This window comes from Rattus norvegicus, chromosome 5 (genome assembly GCF_036323735.1).
Source record: "Rattus norvegicus strain BN/NHsdMcwi chromosome 5, GRCr8, whole genome shotgun sequence".
NCBI lineage: Eukaryota > Metazoa > Chordata > Mammalia > Rodentia > Muridae > Rattus > Rattus norvegicus.
In genome coordinates this window covers 35249706-35255921 of record NC_086023.1, presented here as the reverse complement: position 1 = coordinate 35255921, position 6216 = coordinate 35249706, and the positions used below count along the sequence as shown (strand labels likewise).

The 6216-nt window shown below is 38.8% G+C and overlaps 2 pseudogenes; one reads left to right on the top strand and one right to left on the bottom strand.

Annotated features, from left to right (window-relative positions):
- The first annotated feature begins 834 nt into the window (after positions 1 to 834).
- On the top strand, positions 835 to 2669 carry Ppp1cc-ps1 (protein phosphatase 1 catalytic subunit gamma, pseudogene 1; annotated as a pseudogene).
- A 394-nt stretch (positions 2670 to 3063) lies between these two features.
- LOC134478939 (importin subunit alpha-1-like) lies at positions 3064 to 5029 on the bottom strand (annotated as a pseudogene).
- Positions 5030 to 6216: the final 1187 nt, after the last annotated feature.

Below are 6216 nucleotides of genomic sequence, written 5' to 3'. Positions count from 1 at the left end.
TCCATATCCTCACCAGCATCTGTTGTCACCTTAGTTTTGAACTTAGCCATTCTGACTGGTGTGAGGTGGAATCTCAGGGGTGTTTTGCTTTGCATTTCCCTGATGACTAAATATGCTGAACACTTTTTAGGTGCTTCTCAGCCATTTGATATTCCTAACTTGAGAACTCTTTGTTTAGCTCTGTGAACCATTTTTATAGCGTTATTTTAGTCTCTGGAGTCTAACTTCTTGAGTTCTTTGTATATATTGGATATTAGCTCTCTATCTGATATAGGATTGGTAAAGATCTTTTCCCAATTTGTTGGTTGCAATGTTTGTCCTAATGACAGTGTCCTTTCCCTTATAGAAGTTTTGCAGTTTTATGGGGTTCCATTTGTTGATTTTTGATCTTAGAGCATAAACCATTGGTGTTCTATTCAGGAAAATTTCCCCAGTGCCCATGCATTTGAAGCTCCTTTATAAATGCGTGCCTTTGCATTTGGGGCATAGATGTTCAGAACTGAAAGTTTATCTTGTAGGGTATTTCCTTTAATGAATATGAATTGTCCTTCCCCATCTCTTTTGATAACTTTTGGTTGAAAATCTATTTTATTGAATATTAGATTGGCTACCCTAGCATTTTGTTGTTCTTGTGGTTTCAGCAGAGAGAGGAAGAGGAAGTCAGGAAATGAGCAGCTTGGGGGGAGGTTTGACCTGCTACAGCTGCCACAGCTGCTCCCTCCTGGTGCTCATGGCATAAGAAATGATGACAACTGAAGTTGGGTGTGAGCTACAGTAGGGTAGATGGTGGTATGGCAACTATATTGATAAATTCAACATCTACATATCATCTAATGGCTCCTGGAAGTAAGAGGGTTAAAGCTAGGCAAGAAAGTCCAGCTCCCGGAGAATGAAATCCAAGGACTCTGCTGAAAGTCTCAGGAGATCTTCCTCAGTCAGCCTATCCTTTTAAAACTTGAAGCACTACTCAAGATATGTGGTGACATCCACAGGCAGTACTGATTAGTTCTGTCTGTTTGAATAAGCTGACTTCCCTCCAGATAAAAAAGTATTTGTTTCTCTAGGAGTTTGTGGACAGGAGCAAACAGTCACTAGAGACAATCTGCCTCTTTCTGGCCTACAAAATCAAGTATCGGGAGAACACTTTCCTTTTCAGAGGGAACCATGAGTGTGGCAGCATCAGTAGAATCCACAGATTTTATGATAAATGTAAAACACCATTAAGCTGTGGAGAAAGTTCACAGGCTGTTTTAACTGCTTACCAATAACAGCCATCGTGGACAAGATCATGCTGTCATGGAGGCTTAACACCAGATCTTCAATCTATGGAGCAGATTATGAGACCAAATGATGTACCCTATCAAGGTCTTCTTTGTGATCTTTTGTGGCCTAACCTGATAAAGATATCTTAGGCTGGGTTGAAAATGACAAAGGTGTGTCCTTCACATTTCATGCAGAAGTGATTGCAAAATTTCTCCATAAGCGTGATTTGGATCTTATATGTAGAACCCATCAGGTGTTTAAAGGTGGGTAAGAGTTTTTTGCACAGTGGCAGTTAGTCACTCAGTTTTCTGCATCCAACTACTGAGGTAAGTGTGACAATGAAGGCACTATGAAAGTGTGGATGAAACCCTCATGTGTTCCTTTCCAGATTTTAATGCCTGCAGAGAAAAGGAAGCTTGGAGACCTGTTACATTGCCACCAGGTATGATCACAAAGCAATCAAAGAAATAGATGACAGTTGACACTGCCTAGTTGTGACTTGTAACATAGCGCACATAACCTTCCTTTGAAAATTGCAATGTGTGCTGGTCAGCTTGCTCAAGAAGATCTGTCAGGCCCGCCTCCATTTTGCTCCTCCTCGCACATGCTGCTTATAGCAGCCACTGGAAGGCACTTCATTCTCAAGAAAGTGATTTTTGTATTGTTTTGTTTTGTTTTGTTTTAAACATCTGTTCTCTTTTCCGACAGTTCTGATGATGCTGTTAAGCTATGCACCATGACAGTTTATTCTGGGAGGGGAGAAACTATACAACTGAGAAAATGTGCAATTAATCTTTATAAAATTAGTATAAGTCATAATTAATGTAAATGTTTATTTTCCTCAGGATATAAAGATAATCATAAGGTGCAGGAATCTGTACATGTAATTGTCATAAATACATTCTGTTGATACAAACCACTGTGAATTTTTTTTAAAAGTTAGTTGGAAAGGGACTGCTTTCTCTCATTGTCTTGTCATGTACAAACTAGTATCTTTTGCTGTAGGCAGCAGGAGTAATTGCCAGCCCCCCTGCCCAGACTATCTGTAGCATGCTCCTTCTCACTGCACACTGAATAACAATTAAAGCCATTCTTTTCATTGTCTGCGATTCCTTCCTAAAGCCAAAGTTTCTGTTAGACTGTATTGGCATGTCCTGGATATGAGATGGCCAGGGCATTAAGGCTATGTGCCCAGGCTGCCTCTGTGGCTACTCAGAAGAAGGTTATTTTAACTAGTAATAGTGATCTAGTGCTGGGTAAGCTCTTAATGATGGAAGTTAATGACACTCTGTACAGTTCCCATATAGTCTATTCAGTGAGTAATGTTTTTTACAGTTAGATTAGCCCTGAACCCGTCCATTCAGAAATCTTCAAATTATAGAAATGACATTTTCCTATATGAGTAACTGATAATTCTTTCTTTGGCTACATTCTTTATTCTGAGGTGGCATTGAGGCTTATAAATCAAAAGGAAGTAACTTGCTGTCTACTAGTTTTGTTTTATTTTGTTTTGTTTTGTTTTAAAGAAGAATGGAACTTAATCTTTATTTATAGGACATGACAGGGTACGAAATTCCACATAGAAATAAACTCAGAGGACAGCTTCATTGAGCATGTACAGTTTATAAATGATAGTTTCTTTTGTAAAAAGTGATACAATAACAAAACACATTTAAAAAGAGTCCTTAGTAGAGAAACAGCAAGACAAACTTATGAGAACACAGCATAGCACAGCACATAGCTGAGAACATAGCATAGCACAGCACATAGCTAAAACTTTGTTATGTCCTTGTTTGGACATTAGAAGTTAAAGGTCCCGGGAGCTCCATCCTGAACTTGGAAGGCAAAGCCTTCAGAGGTAGTTTCTGGAACCAGATTTTGATCTTCCCTTTCCTCTACTGAGAAGTATTTCTCAAGTAAGTTTAATGAGCCATTGTATACAGACTCATTTCCATGGCTTTGTAGTGCTTCAATTTTATCAAAGTCTTTACATTCTTCAATCATTATACTGAGATTTTCTGTTTTACTTATTTTCCTGGCAGCCTGAAAGGTGTTTGAAATGGCATCAGGAATAACCTGAATAATTGTGGTATCTTTTACACTCAAGAGGTTCATTATCCCACAATAATCAAGATATACAGTCTGTTCAATAGTCCTACCATGGGTATAATTAGTTACAGCCCACGCAGCTTTCTTCTGTGTCTTAAAGTCTGCATTAGAGGGGACACCAACAAGAAATGGGACTAGGCCGTGATTCACAACTTGCTGTATCTGGTCCTAGCGTCTGGCTGTAATGTTCGACATTGTCCATGTGGCCTCCTTCCGAATATTAGTTTGGGGCTCTGTTAGCAGTCTGGGAAAGACTGCAAGTGCTCCTGCATCTATGACTTTCTGAGTCTGTTTATCTATTCCGGCGACAATATTCCCTACGGCTCTTAGTACCGGTGTCACAATGGGCAATTCAGTAGCTCCTGGAAGCGTCACAAGTTGGGGAACAACTCTTTTCCTCACAATCATCTCAATGTGTTCATTTGGACCATCAGTCGTGTAGGAAATGGCCCAGCAGAAATCTGCTAGTACTTCTGGATCATTGTGGTGCAGGGGTCGAACTAAAATGGGAAAAATCTGCTCAACAGTGTCTAAGGGAGTGCAGGAGTCTTGTTTCGACAAAGGTTTGAAAGTATCCAGGTAAGATTACATAAGTAACCACATGCCAAGGATGACAGATCAGGAACTGCGCTAAGTGCCAAAAGTGGGTTAATTGTACCATGTTTGATAACTAAGTCTCAGAAAACTGAACCATCACCTACAACGTTTCCAAAAGCCTATAAAGCCTGCTTGCTAATGTTAGCATGGGGAGATGCCAAGAGAGAAATAAGTGATCGGATAGCTCCTCCATCCACCACAGCTTTGGTCTGTTCAGATGTTCCAGAATCAATGCTGCTGAGTACCCAAGCAGATTCAAACTGAACAGACTACAATCAGTTTGCCCAAGAAGGGCACACATTTTGGAATCAAACCAGCCGGGAAGATGATGTCTGTAGGAGGCTGTTATTCTCTGGAAAGCAGTTTCCCGAACAGTTTGAGTAGCTTGGAGCTGGCTTTCCAAATTTTTACTGTTTATGCCTTTAACACTGTACTAAACAGATTAATTTTCAGTACCCTGCTTGTTTTGGTTTTCCTATCGTGGAGAAATAGCATCATCAGGAAATGAGCTGACATTTCTCCTTTTCAGCATCTGGTCATCTCTTTTAGCTTTCCTAAGTTCCACATTAACTTCTATTCGGCCACGCCACATTTCTTTACTGTCTTTCCCCTTGTTCTTGAATCTCTTGTGCCAGGCAGCTGTTGAGTTAGCATTCTCATTGGTGGACATGTTTGCAGGAACCAGGAGGAAAGCTTCAACAGTCGGTGGCTGTCAACGTCCACTACCCCTCAGCCCTCAGACTTTGTCGCCATCCACCAGTTTATATAGAACTCATAGTATCTATGATTTTTTAAAAACTGCAACCTGTTAAAATGAATGTTTCCACAGATGCCTGTGTACAATGCCATGTGCTGAGAATGATTTCAGACTTGTTAACAACAACAAAAAAGAATGACTTCTCCAGCTTGTTTCTTGGGACCATTTGCTTGGAATTACTTTTTTCAGCCTTTCAGTCTGAGTACTGTCTGTCTTTGTCTCTGAGGAGTGTTTCCTGCATGAAACGAATTCTGGGTTCTGTTTAAATATACAGCCTGTTACCCTATCTCTTTTTATTGGGGAATGGAGTCCATTGATATTGAGAGATAGTAAAAATCATTAATTGTTGGTTCCTGTTATTTTTGTTGTTTGTGTTGGTATTACGTTTTTTAGGTTCTCTTCTTTTGGATGCATTGTGAGGTGATTAATATCTTGCTTTTTCTTAGGTGTATTTTCCCTCCTTGCGTTGCAATTTTTCTTCTGTTGTCCTTGGTTGGACTGGATTTTCAGAAAGATATTGTTTTAATTTTGTTATTTTAACAGAATATCTTGGTTTCTCCATTTGTGGTAAATGAGAGTCTTGCTGGGTGTAGTAGCCTGGGCTGGCATTTATGTTATTTTAGGGGCTGTATGACTTTGGCCCAGGATCTTCTAGATTTTAGAGCCTCTGTTGAGAAGTCAGGTATAATTATGATAGGTCTGCCTTTATATGATACATGGCCCTTTTCTCTTACCACTTTTAATATTCTTTATTCTGTGCATTTAGTGTTTTGATTATTAGGTGACAGGATGAATTCCTTTGTAAGACGAATCTATTTGGTGTTCTATAGGCTTCTTTTATGTTTATAACCATTTTTTTTCTTTAGGTTAGGGAAGTTTTCATCTATAATTTTGTTGAAGATGTTTCCTGGCCCTTTGCAATGGGAATCTTCTCTTTCTTGCATTGCTACTTTCTTAGATATGGTCTTTTCATTGTATCCTAAATTTCCTGGATATTTTGGATTAGGAGACTTATGCACTTTGTATTTTTCTTTGACTATTGTTTCAATATCTTCTATGGAAACTTTTACTGCTGAGATTTTCTCTTCTTTCTCTTGTATTCTGTTGGTGATGTTTGTATTTGTAACTTATGATCTCTTTCCTAGGTTTTCCATCTCCAGAGTTACTTTATTTTGTGATTTCTTTATTGTTTCTATTTCCATTATTAGATCTTTCACCTGTTTGGTTGTGTTTTGATGTATTCCTTTAATGTACTTATGGATTCAGTGTCACCACAACATGAGGAAGGTTAAGAACCACTGTTCTAAATGATCTGAGACTCTTCTAAAGACTAATTTGTTCTAAAGCTCTAATGATCCAGATAGTACGTTACCAAGTCAAAATGAACAAATAGATAAGTATAAGGGAACTGAACACCTACATAACACAACACACAATGTAGCAACTAATTCTGTAGAAAAACTTATAACCCAGATAAGTGAACTTCTTTT